This window comes from Dreissena polymorpha, chromosome 12, assembly GCF_020536995.1.
Source record: "Dreissena polymorpha isolate Duluth1 chromosome 12, UMN_Dpol_1.0, whole genome shotgun sequence".
Classification (NCBI taxonomy): domain Eukaryota; kingdom Metazoa; phylum Mollusca; class Bivalvia; order Myida; family Dreissenidae; genus Dreissena; species Dreissena polymorpha.
This window is the reverse complement of record NC_068366.1, coordinates 73,577,379-73,597,554: the sequence shown is the minus strand read 5'-3', so window position 1 is coordinate 73,597,554 and position 20,176 is coordinate 73,577,379. Positions and strand designations below refer to the sequence as shown.

The window sequence follows — 20,176 nt, the reverse complement described above, 5'->3', positions numbered from 1 at the left end:
GTACCTTGCATGGACCTCTACCTTTTGATGACGTTTGAGGTCACTGGGGTCAAGGTCTCCAAGGCTAATAATAGACTTTTGTTACAGTTTCTCATAGCACCTTCAATACTTTACCGATCTCTTTCATATTTGGCATGTAGGTACCTTGCATGGACCTCTTCCTTTTGATGAGATTTGTAGACACTGGGGTCAAGGTCACCAAGGCTAATAATAGATTTTCTCAAGGTCACGCTTTAGTTACAGTTTCTCATAGCGCCTTCAATAATTGACCGATCTCTTATATATTTGGCATGTAGGTACCTTGCATGGACCTCTACGTTTTGATGAGGTTTGAGGTAACTGGGGTCAAGGTCAAGGTCACTGAGGCTAATATTAGATTTTCTCAAGGTCTCACTGTTTTCCACACAATTAACTCATATATGGACAAAGCATCATTTGGGAGCATCCATCGGTTTTACTGATATCCTTGTTTAAGAAGTCTCTCCTTAACAAAATCCAGTCTAGGTAAAAAGTGTTGTCACTGGTCAGCCTGTGCAGAATGCACAGGCTTATCTTGGACAACACTTTTTGCTTTTGCAATAAGCCCCATTTTCTCAATGTTTTTATTAGACTTGGGGAGACAATTGCTACTTGCATGAGTGATGGTTGTAGAAATAAATGGTGAAGCTGCCTCAATGTTGTTAGGTAATGAATGATGGCCAGTTGTCTGCTGACATATTTCAAACTACAGTACAAGTACAATGGAGAAATTTTAACCCCTTTATACCTAGCATCCAGAAAAAAGGCCTTGGCAAACAGCGTAGACCCAGATGAGATGCCACATGATGTGGCGTCTCATCTGGGTCTGCGATGTTTGCTTAATGAATGTTTCTGACAGGAAAAATGTTTTTCTGTCTGATTATCTATGAATGTTTATGAGCATTTTTTAGCATTTCAGAAGGGGTATCTAGCAAAGCTGTAATAACTCCAATGACCATAATAGCAGTTTAACATGTCATTATGTCAATGTTTACATTTTTTGCACATTTTTGAAAACTGTATGGTCCATCTATGTGTGCAGATCTTGATGAATTGTTAATTTATTGTTAAGATATAATAAGTGTACATATAAGTGTGTGAAACTTAAATGTTCAACTGATATAATAAATGGCTTCAGACTTTTTTTATGAAAAGATTACAAAATTGCATCATATCATTCTATGCTATTTATTGTCAGAATGCAACTTTATAAATTGTTAAGACAAATATCAGATTTGGTTATAACCAAAACAGTTCTATTATAGTTCACAGCATCATCTGCAATTTCTTTAACTGCCATTTGGCTTGGAATCAGTCATGGGAAATCAAGCATTCAGCCTCATATTGTGAATATTGTGAATAATGCCCACCAGCTTGATTGTTTGACAGTATCATGTTGCAAAAATCAACATTTTAATAGCATTTGACACTGTCCCACCATGATATAGAACCGACACAAGCGGCTGGTTTCTTTTGTCATTCAAATGCTCAATATCGATCTTTTCACTTTTGATCAAATAACAGACTGACATGGAAACATTGGAAATATTAAAAATCACAAAAATCAGCAGAATCAAAAAATATATTGAATCATTTGGCTTCGATGCTAGACTGTGCTATTTGGTATTACTGTTTTATTGTCTTTACAATGTTTCTCCTGACATCCGCAAGCAGCAGCAAGAATGTCGATGCTATCTAACACGCATCTCCAACAGCAATCAGAGTCTCTGAGCGGCCTGTCAAGTCAGTATTGCCGAATTCCAGTCAAGCGAAACAGATAATGACTGAAAAGTTCCGACACATGATAATAAACAAGGTCCCAAACAAAACATAATTGTTCACAAGAATCAATTCTCCATTATCGGTGATTGAGTTTGCTAAAAATTCCCTGTTCCTAACTGAAGGCTGTTGAAGAACAATGGTTCCCTAGCCAAGTATGCGTTTAGTTTGATTGGCATTAATGTCTACCAGCTTTCATGAAGTTCATTTAATGCCGACAGTGGTCTTCTAATCTGCAGACACAGTTGGTTAACCCCTTTGCATGCTGGGAAATTTGTTGTCTGCTAAAATGTTGTCTGCTGAATTTCTAAAATTAGCATTTTCTTCGATTTTTTTTTAAGAATACTATCAGAATAGCAAACAGTTTGGATCCTGATGAGACGCCATGTTCTGTTTGCAAAGGCCTTTAAAATTCGGTTCCAGCGCTGAAAGGGATAAACAATGTTCTCTTGGCTTTCATGTGTCATGTCAGTTGTAAAATCTTGTTTTTTAAGCAATGGATTAACAAATGATTTTACATGCAATTTTTTACAAAATGAATTGGTCAAAATGTGGGTGTTTTTTTATACACCCCACACAACTAAGTTTGGAAGTTGTAAATGGGTGGGTGTGTGCAGGTAATCTGACTCATGTCTTTCAGGCGCTCTTAGTGTCCACATTGTTTTTTTGTCTTGATCATATGTTTAAAACTAACAGAGATATCAAATTGGAGCTTCATAGATAGGTTGATCTCAGTAACAAACAATTTATTTCATTGAATGTAAATATTTAAGATTTTGTAACATTTAATTTAAAAACTCTTGTATAATTTTTCAAATAACGGTGAGACAACTGAAAGCACTGTTGTTTTTTGTGGATGATTTTAGTCATGCAGACCCCATGCATTGTAGAATTTCCAGTTTGTGGACATAAATGATAGGGAAATATATTTTAGTAACTGTTGTTCCCAAAGAAAAAAGACAACAACATATTTTTCCTGCAGTAAAGAGTGTGAAAAAAACACTTGATTGAGGCAATTAAATCATTAACAACATTTTATGGTCATTTTATGTCAAACTTAGCCCTGCCAGAATGTCTGGGAAAGTCTGGGTGTGATTTCCCGGATAAATTTATTCAAATCCCTGCTCCTGTCAGAGTCAGACCCGATTGTTTTATTATGAGATTGACAAGTGGCAGAAGAATTAAGAAGCCATTACATAATATGAGTATGCAAATGAAATGGGTCATAATTAATAGTGGACACGTGCTGATGCAGATCAAAGTCTGCTGCTGTCAATCATGCATCATGACCCTGTCAATCAAGACCACTAAGCACCTCACTAATTACCCCACCCACATCAGTTTGCATTGTTTTGGTATCATGTTTTTCAAAGGGCGATTTATTGCTTCATAATACAGGCGAATTAGTTTTAAAGCCAATGGTGTTATCTTGCCACTATTTGTTGAAGCTTTGATTTGATTAAATAGGAAGTAAATTGAATTTCATGGGGTTTGTCCTGTTGAACAGAAATCAATGGCAACACTAAAAGATGGTGCTAATTGATGTGAAATGTTGTCTTCTGCAGGGATCATTTGGGCTTGTAGGTGATTATCATCAGATATTGTGTATTATTCAGTAAAATTACTAGTCATGCAATTATGTTTGGTTTATGCTTCTTGCAGAACCTGTTCTTAAGTCATTAAACAGAGAAAAACCAAAAGCATACAATTGCTGCTTGATAGTAGGATTTTAATAAGACATTATGTCATATAAAAAGTTAGGGCAGTTAGATAATAAAGGTTTAGTCTGTCCCTTAAATATCACCTTGGAAAGTTGTATAAATTGTACCTCATTAACAAGTTGTATCAACTCTAAGCTTCAATATCTATTGATAATAAGGCTGAAACAAGTGAATGAAGCAGTAATGTAAGATAATGTTGACATTGTATTGAAGGGTTAACTATTGGTTAATAATTACAATCCACTCAATGGCAGACGTTTAAAAAAAACGTTTGTGGATTAAAATATAATGATGAAAAGTAAATCAATGAAGAAGTACTAAAACGGTGATCAATGGATTGCAGATTCAATTAAATATGTCATCAGCCCTGGACAGAGATTGATCGGCTACTTGAGTGGTTTCCTGTAAAAACTTTATCTTTGCATTTAATATCTCCATATATGGCTCCAATCGCTCCTGTGGAACATTTAGCAAGTGGACAGATTCTTCCAAGACAATGTTTGTTTTATACGTTTAGTCATTAGTAACTGAGACACATTTCTCCAATTGATTTTCCTGTGGGATATGTTCAGCGCCGGACTGTTCTAAGTGGATGACAAGTTATGTTGATGTGAATGTTTTTTGAGATTCAAGGTCCAATAGCATCCAAAGACAACAGGTTTAGTTTGAATGGTCTCCATTGGCTATTAGTTTCCTGAATTACACCCATTTAGATCCATTTATTATCGCTCAACCTGAGCTATGGGCTCCATGCTGGTTTAATTATGACTCAAATCACATATTTCTGCGATTGATTGTCAGTCTTCAATTTCAGATATGAAAAGAGGATTTTTGATGTCGCCAATGTAAATTTCTATGAAGAGGACACGATTGTAATGTGTAGGGCGCATTTGATACCATCGGGAGAATGTCTATGCTTGCAGTTGAGGACAAAATGTTTTTTGAACGTATTTCCTTGGTGACAGCCTTCTTCCTGTTTGCCGTCTGATGGCTTTCAAACAATTGCGGGATGTACAAAGCAAAGTGGGACATTCAAAGATGATCTGTTGGCAATCAATTTCCTCCTGGGTCCTATTTCTGAGTATTGAAACATCATAGAGACGTTAGCTTAAAGTGACTTTAAAGAAGTATTGATATTTTTTCCTGCCTTACAATTGTCCATCACGTATTTGCATGTAAGGTAACAGTCACAGATTCAGGTTGTTGTCAAAGTTAACTAAATGCATGTTACTTAGTACATTAAGTCCCTATTTAAGGGATCAAAATAGGAAAAGTAGAAAAATTGAACAACATTAATGCTATGTTGTTTCAAGGGATCAATAAAGGAAAAGTAGAACAATTTTACAACAATTTATTCTTTAAACTAAAATAAACTAATGTTTCATTAATATACTGGTACATTGCCTAAATCTGTCACTTCCTTTAATCTACCACCCAATCCTGTTGAGCATTGCTTAAATCGAACACGCCATCCTAATAAGCATTTAGAAAAATCTTTGATACTAATTAATTAATGTTTGTCCTTTATAAAATTGAATCATCATGTTTTATACCAAAAACATTTCATATCATGTTATATACCAAAAACATTTCATATCATGTTATATACCAAAAACATTTCATATCATTTGACCTTTCTTTTTCCCTTTCAACTTGATCAGAGGCATTTAGTGAGCGTCCTGTGCGTCTGTTCTTCTGTCTGTCAGTCTTTCTGTCCATGCAATCATTTCACTGGTTTGTCTAGCACCAATACTGGTTGTTTCAACTTCTTGATACTTACAGTCTTGCTTGTTACTGTTTATTTGACAGTTCAACTGCACAATCCGGAATAACACCATGCAATACCCTTATAGCTACCTTAAAGGTCAAGGTCTTATGTTGATGTTGAAGGTCAAAATTCAGCACCTTTATAATTGTCAAACAATTATGTGACAAAGCTGTATTTATTGGGTTTTAACCACTTTAAGTGTTTATTGATAGCGCTTGATTTTTTCCATTAGAAGAAGCTGTAATATTCCAAAGGAATGCCAGTAAATGCACATTGAACCTAACTTAAAGGGGCCTTTTCACGTTTGGGTAAATTGACAAAATTGAATAAAGGTGTTTCAGATTCGCAAATTTTCGTTTTAGTTATGATATTTGTGAGGAAACAGTAATACTGGACATTTACCATGCTCTAAAATAGCCATTATATGCATCTTTTGACCAATTTAAAACCCGAAAATTATAAAGCGTTGCAACGCGAAACGATTTAATAATTTGAAGAGTTCTGTTGTTGACCCTATATTTTGTGAAACTACGAGGATTGCTTGTATAAAGTATAAAATACATCTGGGTTTATATCCGGAAGAATGGCCGAGTGGTCTAAGTGGTAGACTTTTTACTCCAGGACTCCAGGGTTCAGTGGTTCGAGCCCTGCTGAGGGTTACCTTTTTTTTCTTTTTTTAATTTTATTCTTGATTTTTTACTGGAGCTTTTTATATCCAATGTTTACATTTATCAATATAAAGCATTTAATTACAAACTTCAAAACATGCCAAAATCTGTGAAAAGGCCCCCTTAATTTACGTAAATGTTTGTATTGATGGGTTGTTTATAACTTTTGTTCTAGACCACATGCATAATAAGAACACCTTGGCAGATGGACAGGCCGCACATTTATTGTTTCGGTTCTTTAACTTTTACAGTTTTCACAGAACATTCACCATTTTTCTGCAAATGTTTGCTGAAGTTCAATGAAGTTCAAGTTTGATAACCAGCCAAATCATGCCAAACGCTATGACACCAAGTTTGATAACCAGCCAAATCGTGCTAAACACTATGACACCAAGCTTGATAACCAGCCAAATCGTGCCAAATACTTTGACACCAAGTTTGATAACCAGCCAAATCGTGCCAAACACTTTGACACCAAGTTTTATAACCAGCCAAATCGTGCCAAACACTATGCCACCAAGTTTGATAACCAGCCAAATCGTGCCAAACACTATGACACCAAGTTTGATAATCAGCCGAATGGCTTTAGGCACTTAAATTTGCAAAATATGCAAAATTTCCCATTTCAGATATCTTAACTCGATCACTTTTCAATAAATTTTTACCAAACTTTCCAGATTTGGTGTCTATTTCTTACCAAGGGCAGATTATTTCTGTCCATGACCTTGTTAAATCTTACAAATTTTAGGCACTGCACCAGTATTCAGTATTTGAAAGTATATCTATTGTCCTGTGACTGTATTTACCATTGTTACTTGTAGCTGATTGCTAAACCCTTTCCCGATCAGAAGCAAAGTGAAAATGGCATTTTGCAAACAGCATAAAACCAGAACAGCCTGACTTACTTGAAGTCTGTTCAGGTGTATGCTGATTGCTGCTCATGAGTTTCTTAGGTTTGGAGATTATGCCTTTAAAAGTTTAATTTAGTAGGAAATGTCTTTAATTTAACTTAACTTTCTAAGCAACTACAAGTGCATCAAAATATGTAACTTAGTACTATGGTAAAGGGTTGGTTGTTTCTACTGAAACAGCACAAATGGTTGTGTTGTGGTCATTTTACATGTGCAATTTTTTTTTTGCATATACATTCCAATATAACTTCTTGATTATTATATTCATATTCATAAATCTGAAGTGCAGTGAACGAAAATGTTATCATGTATTAGGTTACAATATTCAGACTTCTTTATGCATGTCATAGAAATGTGATTTCGATAAGAACTTGATATGTCAATTTCCGTTCATTATTCTGTTTATTTGCATGGAATTTCAATATGGTTATTGACCATAATTGTGTATTTAGATTAAATTAAAATAATTTAATGAGATTGCACCAAAACCTTTATACTATGTTGTGGTCTTCAGTTAATTTCTTATATGAGTAATGACAAGAATATTGCAGTACTGCATGGTATCTATTCATTCTATTGAAATGTTGAAATCAATGTTTTGTACAAGTTCTTTGGACCTTTATAACTCAATTTATGTGAAAAAAGAATTTCACCATTAGTTTGCAGGTCAACCACCAATCATGAAATAAAACTTCTAAATTATGGCTCTTTAAATGCTATAAAAGTTTACTAAATTAACTTTGTAAAAAAGATCAATTTTATCAACATCAAACTTATTTGCCATGTTTCTTGGCATATAATCTCGTGTGATTGACCACAATGCTTTTTTTTTTGTTTAATCTAACTTGTCAACATTTTTCCCCCGTTTAACTGTTGCATGTATTATATTCATTGATTTTTGTCAGCATGATAAAAACTCCAACAATTGAAGTACAGTCAAGCAGGACAAACAAACATTTAAACTTGCATTTGAGCCATACTTCCGATATTGCCAAGAATAAGGGTCCACTTAATAAAGCTTTTATCTGTCTCAGCGTGTGCACACTGATGTCTCTCATGTATTATAACTACCTCCATTTGAGAGGAGTTGGTGCAGGTTACACACAACCATTATCCCTGAAAAATGATTAGCTGATATTAGATCTATCAGATCATGAGGTGTGATTGCAAGATTGGTTGTGCTAGAAATTAACTGAAATTAGGGCCATTCAAGGCTATCATCTTGGCAGGTAATGCTTGTTATATGCCATTGTACAAACAGGGATTGGACGTAACACATTGACAGCAAATTATAAGGTAAACCAAAAATCCCACTCTTCCTTCCTAATTATGGAATACTATTTATACAAGTCATAATATTCTGAACACACTGACAAGGTTTGAATGTCTTTTACGTGTTGAATTAATCACCAACATTTACCTAATAGAATAACAAGCATTGCCCTGTGATAGGCTGCTCATAATGTCCTGATAGCATGAAAATTTCAAGCCTTTTAAGAACTGTTAATGGGCAGCAATTAATATTTCTTGGCTTTGGTTCATTAACTTAAATGCATGACCTGTTCTTATGCTGAGTTCATGAACAGTTCACAAACAGTTCATTATTATATATGGAACATATGAGTTAATAAACTGTTATTAATTGTTCACTTCATGATTGCATAAGCATCATAAAGTCCCTATAATTGTTCATGTGAGTCATCTTCTAAAAAAAATGGTTGTGAACAGTTCTATTGGTACAGGGTCACCCCGGAGTGATGAAGGAGTGAACAACAAAGACCCAAATTATTGAAACTATAACTGTTGGACAGCTGCACACTTTATTTGTTTATTGGGTGAAAGCATAGGGTTTCTTCAAACAGTGTTGAACTGTGAACAACATTGCACGCTCTACAACTGCAATATTAATGTTTGGTGTCCATTATTTTGTTGTTTTTGAAGTGCTCTCCACTACTAGAGCAGTGTTTAAACTTGCCAGCGCAGTCTTGTGTAAGATGACCCTCAGTGCTCCTTGCCATTTTGTCCTTCATTTAAGTTAGATTATATAACATCTTTCCTGGTGCAGACATAAAACCTTACTATGACATAAAATGGGCATAGGTAAATACACTAGACTGTCCACAGATTTGGTACATAATGTTGTGTCATCATGGTGATTTGTAACACCTTTGGTGTACCAGTCTGAGACTATTATTTAAGGTTTCCATAAGGTATTAGTCATTGACAAAGGCAGTCATAGGCTTATAAGTAAAAAGTTGTGAAGATTTGCAGGCAGCACACTGTGCAGTTGAAGTGGTCTCAAATCAGGCAAAAAATCATTATCTGGTAAGAAAACAAAAATGTGCTATAAGCCAGATGGTTTTAAGATTTTTGCCACATTTACACGTGAGATAACTCTACAGGGAGACACTTATGTTGTAATGGCATTAGTGCAAAAAGTGTTAATTTCAATACACCTTTTTCACAGGCTTCTGCAGGTTAACATTACACATTTATGTAACTGTACTTTCATTTTCATAATACATAAAAAGAACTGCTAAGGACATGATAACATTTTATGTTATTTCATGTAGCTTAATCTTAGTGCATTATGTTTATATTCAACTTTTAAAATAATCATCAGGGTTCGACACTAAGGCACGTCCGACAGACATTGTCTAGTAAGATCGGTGGTCGGGCTAGTAAAACTGCGGGCTAGCTTGTCCGACTGGTCGTACATAAAAAAATCTATACTGATTCATATATATAACTAACTGCTGTGAAAACCTTTATTTTTAATGTGTAAAATTACTCTCGTATCCGTAATTTACATTAAAACAAAACTAGTGTATTTAAATAAACGCGGAGCATTCACATGATTCATCGGTATTTTTAGAAGCAAAGGAGAGCTTCCTGCAGAAATTGCTGGTTTCCATTGGTCAAGTTGTCATGAATGTTAATGATTTTCTGCAGTGTTGTAAAACTGTAGAGCATGATTTTACGACTTCTATCGAAAATCGGTATCGTCAATGTAAACATTTTTGCGTAGCAGACAAGAGAATGTTATTAAAAGAATGGCTTTGTTCAAGTTCGGATTTTTGTCCGACAAATCAGTTAATAAAAAAGAATCCGACGCTAAAACTGACACGAAACGTAAATATGAAGAAACACAAAAACGTCAATTTTATCCTAGATGGAAAATCGAGTCAGTTCCCATGGCTTGAATTTGACGAAGAAAAGCAAAAACAAAAGTTTTATTTTATTGTTTTACTCTATGCATCAAAAAAAATCTGGTGTTCACTGATTATTTACTGATAAATCCTGATTAACCCATTTCATTCGGCATTCGAATTGATCCGTCCGTACCCATTTTATTCGGGATACGAATTGACTGGTATGTATTACTGACAGTAGGGGAACCCTGTGTATACGTCGGAAAAACGTTGTTAAACGTCATCAAAACATGTGGAAAAATACCCAGAAACGACTTCCTTTGAGCATGCGCAGATGAATCAAAACACTGCGCCAATTTTAAATAACAAGGAAGTGAATTTTGTAGAGTATTTCTGAAGCGATTTTGACAGTTTTTTTTTTCATTTTCGTCATGGCGGATAACACGGACATTGAGAGTGATGGAAGCGATATTGAGGTGGAATTAAATAATGATTTGGACACGAATACGAGTGATTTGAATGAGTCTGTCTATGAATGTGAACAAAGGAATGATGGCGAATGGTTTCGTGGTTTTTTTTAATCCGATGGCGAAAGTGATGACGAGTTCGAATGATTCGATGCAGAATGGAAGACTGCAAACTTCGACGGCAGAAATGAACGAAATAATAGCGAAATTGGGGGTGCATAAGCTTTTAGATCAGTTCATTCCCTTTCAGAAAATGTATGCTTTGCTGTAGTTTACATGAATAATGAACATAACATCAATAATTCTGTACCATACTATGTTGGTATTTTTCATTATCAATGAGACCAAATTATTTTGGCGGTTTTAGTAAGTTTCCCCTTGTATAGTAAAATAATCACAACTTTGGTATTTGTAGGAATATTTTAATAATTTTTTCTTTCCTATAAAGTGTATACAATTTGGAATAATTGGTACATTGACACTTACACATTTTATATATTAGATCATCTTGATTTATTTTGTTGAAAATGTTGCCACTATTGGTTTTTTATAATTTTAGTTTTATTTACCGGGTTTACAGCCTATTATTTCGTTTAATTCTGAAAATTATAAAATAAAAAATATATGACTGGATTCAGAATTTTGTCTTCTTTCTAAAAATGTATAAATATATAAACTTCAATTACATAATAAATGTGGTACTGAAATTTATCTGACCAGACCCTCAAATGTCTGGCATGGCTTATCAGTTATTGCTCAGGTCTCAGATCTTGGGGTTACATGACACAATTGTGTTTATTTGCGATGATTATGTCATTTATGGTCTAGTAGACATCAGGTTCGGGCTAGTACATTTTAAGAGGAGCTGGTCCGACGGTCTTGCTCTAAAAAAAGTTAATGTCGAACTCTGATCATATATTTAGTTTTTTTATTTATTTGATTTTAAAGTAGGTTTATGATAAAACTGAGTATGAAACAATCTACTTTGTAATTTATCTGAAAAGGTGTTAATGTTGCTATGGTTACTTTGATGGCTGTGTCACCATTGTATATATACATACCCTTTATCGAAAAAGTGTATTTAGAATCTAATACACATTAAACACAGTGGTTTTGGCACATATTTTTTCTGCACTAAATGCGCATTGAATTTGCATCAAATGCACTTAACATTCAGAAAAAATAATTTGTAAAAAAGAAAGGTGTATTTTTCAGTTTTTTTCCTGCATTAATGCACTTAAGTGCTTAAAAGTGTACTTTTGCTTGGGAAAATACACTTTTCCATATATGAAGTAGGCTTCAGTGCATTTTAGGTGTGTTTTAAGTATATTTTCAAGTGTAATTTTACTCTTTAGTGTACAAGATGCAGAAATAAAAATACAGAAAAAGTACAAAAGTGTTTTAAATAATGGAATGCCCATTTTATGTGCATTAAATACGGTGCCTATTTCGCTATGTTTAATTCCCATGAAAAACACTTTTTTAGTGACTGCATGCCGTTGATGGCTAACCTTATGCAAGTTTCAAGAAATGTTAGTACCTTATCATATTGATGGAGTTTCGCTTAATCTGAGGCACCACATCCAACTCTCAGAATGCCAGTTTTTACCAAAATTCATACAATTTTTTCCCTAATTTGTGTAACGTAATTGTAGGTAACAAACTGTAGAGTTATTGTAAAAAAAAAATCACAATGTAAAAAAATAATAATATTTTACTTAAAATGTTGTTTCATCAACATGAAAATGTAATTATTTTTTAGCTATAATTATTGATTATGTTATATTATAATTTTTTATATTTAAGACCTCATTTTCTCTTCCTTGTTAGTGTTAATCATGGGCAAACAGAGCTTGAACATGAACATATCTGCTGCCTGTTATTTAGTGGGGGTAAACTGGAGTTTATAGTCCTTGCACTGAAGAGGAAACATGAATTTTGCATTAGGTACTTTATAGAAACCATGACAAACAATGACAAACTGTTGAACAAATATTGACCGAATGCTGTTTAAGATAGCTACAACCTGCCAAAATTGCTTAATACTGTCAATCTGTCTAATATACAACCAGAGGATCTGCGAAAGATTTTACAGTCTGAGTGTTTACAACCAGTTTAAGTGTTTGAAAAACTGTGAAATACTTACCTATATTATCTGAATGCTGTTTACTTAAATGTTCATTATCATGTCCTTAAAAAGGATTATCTGATTAGATATTTGATGTTTGTTTTATGATAAGCGCAGTCAATTTAAACAGCATTTAGAGTGATCTGTGTCCCTCAGGGGTTTGATAGACCTTGATCTGAATCAGACAGGTGTTTGCAGGGGCCAGCTAATGAGCTTCTGATAAGGGGCTAAGGGATGTTGGCCAAACTGTTCATGTTACCTAATAATTGCAATAACTAATGATTATTTCAAGATAAGGGCTTGACAGTTATTTGTGTTTGTACAAATTATTATAATAATGATAACCTGATATCAGAATTTGAATTGCTGTTTTAATTGCAATTTTATTACCTTTAATTCATTGGTGTCTGCACAGCTGATTTAATTATTCATAGCAGGATTGACCAGATCTGTGTGAATCTGGAAGGGTCAATATATAAAATACATGTTTCCTTTGAAGCTTTGTAAATAGTTAGTTAAGGCCACTCCAAATTGATTTGTTGGTCTACGGATTTTTTTTTTTTAAAGTAGAAGAGGCAAGCGAAAAAAACAATATTTTTTTTTTTTGAAAACAGGACAATTCTTGAGCGAGCGAAGAAAAGTAGAACACAAGTCTAAAGCTAGTGTTTTCATAAAAAAAATGTTTATACTTTAATAGCATTACTTGTAAGTTTTAATTAAATATCTTCTAATGCACTTAGTAAAATAATGTTTATATTTTTATATTGAATAACTCTTCCATGAAGATTCTGCGCTGTTATATGAATTTGCAGCCGTTAAAGCTTCAGATAGAATTTCATGTCGGAACAATGCTACAGCAAATTGACGTTAAACGATATGAGGTCGATGTATATCGACCTCATATTTTTAGGAGTAAGTTGCATGTGACCTTTGACCACGATATTTAGCCATATCATTGAAGTGAAGGACACATGTCTACCTTAACTGCTGCTTATATTTGTTTGAAGTTTTAAATAGTGAAAGCTGTGAAATTTAGGTATACCATGTTGCAAGCTGTGAAAAGGTATACCATGTTGCAATAGCACTTGAAGAGGGACAATCATCAAAATGATAATGACAGACAGTCGGACAAAAGCCATGCATATAATCCATTGTCGCTACCTTATTTTAAAAGGGGCATACCGATGGTTAGTACGGTATTGTATTTTTCTGAAATAAATTTATACATTACAAAGAACTTGTTTGATGTTTCTGAAATACACGGACCTATCTGTAAAACATGTTCCGTCGACCATGTACTTTAATACTTATACAACATTGTCCCTGTGACTCTTTTAGAATCAGCCTTTAATTATTTTACGTTTATTTTTTGTTCACTTAAAATTGTGTTATAGGAAAAATTTGGCTACATATAGGGAATACCGTCCATATGCCCATTTAATGAAGAAAATGCATACAAAATCTTACGTCATGTTTCCCGATGTTGTTTCAAATTGATCATGCTTCGGTATCTGCTCATAGTTGCATGTTCGAACGTGAACAAGCACATTCAAATAAGTCAAAGAACGAAGCAGATGTGTTTACATTTATAAGGTTTGACTGCAGCAACTTTTCACCACAATTTGTTATAACGGTCATGACAGCAAGCCATTTTTTTGTGGTCGTCTCGATCGATTTTTTTAGCGTCTGCATTTATCGATTAAACAGGTTACAAAACAATATATTTGGCATTCATATACAGCGTAAAAAACGTCAAAATGCGAGCTTTTTATTTTTTTCACAAATTAAAAAAAAACACATGCGCTATGGCTACAGAAGGACACAAAAATGAGTGCGAGCGGTAAAAAAAATGATTTTTTCCATTTTGAAAAAATAAGTGCGGCAAATCCGACAACCAACACATCAATTTGGAGTGGCCTAGTAAAGAAACTTTGTATTAATGTGTGTCCTTGTGAAAATGGTGGTTAGTTCATTAATTTTGATTGTGTAGACCTAACCTTTATCAGCTGTTGCAGTCCATTTAGGTTAGCACATGATAATGCATTTTAGACACGCATGGACTATAACAATTAGTCTGGGGGGGAGCGGGCGGGGAGTGCTTTACGCAAGTGCATTAAGGGCGATGTCCCAACTTCACACATCTTACACCACTTAAAGACTACAATAAAAGAAGAGCATAACTGATCCAATGCCATTACCAGCACACAGGAAGTCAGCCTGCTTGTAACATGTGGTTATGCTCTTCACACTTATTGTTATTCTGTATCTTATACACTGATTATGAACAATTAGGTCAATTATGCAGCAATCATCACTTAGGGCTTGTGGTGCCTGCTGTGGTCAGAATGGCCCCAGAGTCATTTACAAGTATGGAACTCAGGTGTGTGCCATGAGGATTACCGGTGGTATTTGTAGCCAGTTGGAAATTTGCATTTGATTACAAGATTTTCTTTTTTCTTTTTCGGCGTAGCTGTTTAACCCAGCTTTTCACCTTAGCTTACCTTTGTAAGCGACCAATCGATTTGAATGTAAAATTTCCCGTTGGTAGGCCTGAAACTTTCCGAAAAAGAAAATGAGCAATCTACAAACTGTTTTCACATTAACATTAATATGTTATTCAATCTACTTTCTATTTTTGTAATGTATAGCGTAAGAAAAGGGATACTACAAACACTGTATTATGTGAATTGGGAATAAGACATCAAACTGGGAATGGACATCATTTTGGTGATTTTCTCAAAGAAAACTATTCATTTCATGATCTACATATATTTTTGTAATATATTATCTATAATTTAAGCTTAATAAGAAATTTTCCATGACTTTTTCATTAACAGTGATTGAATTTGTATCATTTAAAGTGTATTTTTAAACCGTGTCCATGCGTGGCATGGACACAGTTTCATTTCATGAGGATTTTGTTTTTAAATAATAAAAAATCCAGTTTTTAAGTAAAATCAATTTTAATGATGCTATTATATATGCAAGTATATGTTTTAATTATAATTTGTAAAACTAGATAAATGCAACATATAAAACTGCATATTATGCACTTATGATAAAACACAATTTATTCCCAAATTGATGTCTTATTCCCAATTCACATAATACAGTGTTAACAGTGCGTTTAGCAACAATGTTAACTGCGTGTTCAGCATGAAACAATTTTATCTGTAATGATATTGCTTTATAGATAATGCAGTTTCACACTCAACTCTCGACATCAATACAGTTTGTATTGTGTCCCTTTATAATTAGAAGATTGTCAGCGCCAGATCGTTTGTACATTAAGGCTGTGTTCTCATATTTAGTAATTACTACGATATTGCATTCTGTGTACTCATATATTTTAGATTATGTAAGTATTTTTGTTCAATAATCTGATATACTGATTTTAAATTGTTTTCGAAATTGACTGTTAAACATGAAAATGTATAAAACTTGAAACAAGCTGTCGTTCTAGCAGTGGAATTGCTACCTCACTTTAATGCATTGCATTCCAACCTGCAATTGATTTGGGTGTGATGCAGCTAATAACTGCGCAGAATATATGCATTTGCTATCTTTGATCTCATAGATATAACTTTTGATCGTTTATCAACACCGACCACAATCAACGCCGAATATCTTTTCTAAAGATATTTGTTTATTCATTTTTTGGTCATTTTTTTGTGAGAATTTACTGTGTTCATACCTTGCGCTCTTGGACAACAAGGTTTAATGCATGTTTGTAAAGTGTCATCCCAGATTAGACTGTGCTATCTGGGCAGGCTAATCAGGCATGGCACTGTCAGCTTTTATGGTATTTTTCTATTAAAGGAAGAGACTTCCTTAGTAAAAATCCAGTTTATGTGGAAACTGTTGTCCCTAATTAGCCTTTGCTGTTGCAATTTTAATCATGATGATTTATAATATCGGGCTAAAATAACACAATAAATGCGGTTATACTCCACTATTAAATTGTGGATATATAGATCTGTTTATTCAGCAGGTTCAGTGTTGGTAAGTCTGTAAACCTATTATGCTATTAGTATTTAATAAGGATTCCATTATGTGCAGAGTTTCCCAGACTCCCTAAGCCAATTATTGTGTTCTTGCTTTAGAGCTAATCCTTGTCTGCTAAGGCAACCCAGCCTCTTTTTTGCGTTTTGATGCCATAAGATAAAATATGAAACTGCTTGGTTCATGCACTGAATACCAGATCACACTGGAATAAAGATCTTAAACATAAATAGGATAATTAATAGCCGGTAGCTTGCACTCTTTTACAGGCTACCTTAGTTCAGAGGTTTCCAACATATAATAAATGATCACAAAGTTCAACTGCAACCATATTACAGTAGAAACCCGTGCGCTCGAACTTGCCGCGACTGACAACAAAAGTTTGAGCCATCCTAAATTCGAGCCAACCAATTTCTGACACACTTATGCTTACTAACATGGATCTTCAATAGATTTACCATTCCAGTTAAAGAGTCATACTGCCTAAACTCTGCAAGTCCTACTTTCTGCTTTTGAATTAATAAGAACCATATATATACTTAATATTTTTATTCGAGCCATCTGATAATTGAACCCTCGTGAATTCGAGCCATCCGACCGAAATGTATATGAATATATAGCGATAACAAATCTGTGCTACGAGGTGTCAGTTCGAGCCAACCAGTAATTCGAGCCAAGCGAGCTTGAAACCATTGGTTTTTGTCTGTATTTGTATATGCCTGAAAACTTGAAATTCACACAATAGGTGTAATTTCTCTGCAGTTTTTGCATTTTGTGTTGATCGAATTGAAAGCGTTTTTAGATAAGTTTTTTTGCAATGGTGTTTTATGAAACATGGAACAGTTTTTACAATTGAAAAATAAAATGTTAGGTAATGTTACAATTGTAAAATAAAATGTAAGGTTACTAATTTTATGAATTATGGCAGCAGCAGCTTGCTACTGTAAACTATCACACCAAGAACAATAACAGCTAACATCCACATTACTGGTTTATTGGTGAAAACAATAACAAGAAGTAGCAACATTATTGGTTTATTGGTGAAAACTGCAGGAAACCCCCAGACTCACTTGAAAATATTGGTTTTCTGAAGTCACCTACAGTACCATGTGGAGTTGAAGGGAGCTAATAAGGGGCCATCTGTGATGCAGCTTCTAACTGTTGACGCCTCTGGACATGATTGGAGTTTACAATAAACCGGTCATCTATCAGGAATTGTACACTTGACACCTTGAGCTGTGAGCTATCACACCTCTGTCAACATGCTTCAAATAACAATTTAATGAGGGCTAGTTTGACTATGAAAGTCTGTCTAAAGCAAAAATATGAACGTAACTATTACATATGACCAATTTGTACAAGACATGAAAAATAACTATTTATATCTTTATCATGATGATTCTTTATCTGTTATAGTAATTGTTCTGTTATGAAAAATTTGACAAACAGATTATACATTTTAAATTATGGGACAAATAGTTAACCTAAACTACAGAACATATTTTGCTATGCAAAATACTGATGTACCGTAATTTCGCAAATATAATACGCCCTTGTGTATAATACGCACCCCCGAGTTTGGTCAAAATTTATCGGTAAAAATTGAAAATCCGAGTAAAATACACACTAAAAAAATTAGTGTCCGAAATCTGCCATTTTCGTAAACATGTGTCAATTTATTTTTGGGTTGTGAAAATAGCAAATCAATTTGGCGTTATCAACCATCTGTTTCACAGTAAAACCCCGATATATTGATCTCGATGTGTTATCGTGCTGTTGTCATGACAGTTGCATAATAAATATCTATGTCTATTGTTTATATTACCGTTAATTGTTACCGATAACTCACGGGCCAACTGCTGACACCCGTGTCGAGAAGTCATAATTGCAAAAGAAAGAAATGGAGACGCTGTTGTTGTTTTTTTAACATTTAATTCCATTTGACAATATTCAGGACGATAATAATTATAATAATAATAAAATAATAAGTAGACAAAGTGGTTACTTCGTGTGTTCCGTTTTTATAGTACTCTAGATGAATTTCTTTTCCGAAGTGTTACAAACTTGATACTTTAATTAAACATGAAATACAATTAAACCCCCGTGTTTTTCTCATATCCCTTTAATTAAAATAAGCCGCTGTCATTAAGGATAGATTCATTTGCTAATCTCTTTAAACAACTTAGCGTCCGGTTGCTATTTTGTAGGCAGACGACGATATTAACTGTGTATTCAATGTATACAGTGTCTGAGCATGAATGACCCAATATTATCCGATAGCTCCACCCGTTCTCACGTTTCATTTAACAACGTCATTTCATGTGTAAGCGAGCTCAATGTTTATTGGCCAGCTACCTTGTGCACTTCAATAACAATAAGGTCAAGCGATGCCTCATAATCGGGCACAGACTGGGTTTCGTTTACTGTTCGAATTGCGAACACTTTCATTGAAACAAAGATACAAATATAGAAAACCAGTCCGATATAAATGGCAGATGTTTTCAATGAAATTTTACTAGATTTTCGAATTTTCGCAAATAAGATTTTTATTGAGCCAAACTACTTAATGAACAAGATGCATGAGTAAAGAACAAAACTATAGCTGATAATATAATAAAGTCATAGATTTAGTTTAAAACTAGGTATGAAATTAAATCAATTTATTAGATATTATTATGTATTATTTAATAGAAGTAATTTATGCTATTATGCTTACCGGTAGTTATCGGCAATGAGCCTTTGTTACAATATGTGAGAACGACTGGGTGGGGTAACAACATAGCAATACTACCAATTGACCAACCATCTAAAAAGTGGTGATCTGAAAACAGTGCTCACTCGTCGAAAACTGCCATTTTGGCCGTTTCCCTTGACTGACCGCTGTTCTCAGTCTTGACTGTAACATTGTATTCGTGTATGGCATCATGGCCTTCATATATCTTTTGTCATAATTTGATACCTCTTATAGAAGTTTTTAAGATACAGATTGCAATTTATTGAAGGAACATGAACTGGTGTGTCCTAAAAATTTACCAGTAAGTTTAATTGCAGTTATAGCAAAAGCATCACGATGTTAAAATTATTTCCAGCAATTTGTGGAATCATTTATGGACAGACACTAATATGAACTACAAACTTGTGAAAGTTTTTATTCCATGACTAAGTCTCAAGTGCTGCGAATGTTTGCAATAAAGCTTTGCAACAAATCTATTCAAGCTCTCTAAGTCTATTTACTACGCCAATTACGTTTATTAATAGGCTTATCATTGAGTGACTGCTTCCTTTTGTCAATAGGCACATGTCTCCAAAAAGCTTATGTCTCTATTTGTTGACTCAAAACTTTTACGGTATGTGAAAACCACAAAATACCATTGTTATGATTGATCGCGTCATGATTGCATTCAGTAGAAAGTACCACACTTAAGTGTTTTAAATACCAAATAAAAACAGGATCTATTTGTAATAATTGGTACACTCCTTTTAAATGACTGTTCTTATATAGTTTTATTAACAGGGGTGGTAAGTATTTATAACACCGAGATATAATTTGAAGCAGAAAATT

General features: G+C 34.0%; 1 protein-coding gene across 1 annotated transcript in view; it reads left to right on the top strand.

Annotated features, from left to right (window-relative positions):
- Positions 1 to 20,176, top strand: part of LOC127853093 (roundabout homolog 1-like) — a 117,505-nt gene that overhangs the window by 28,993 nt on the left and 68,336 nt on the right. The window lies entirely within an intron of this gene.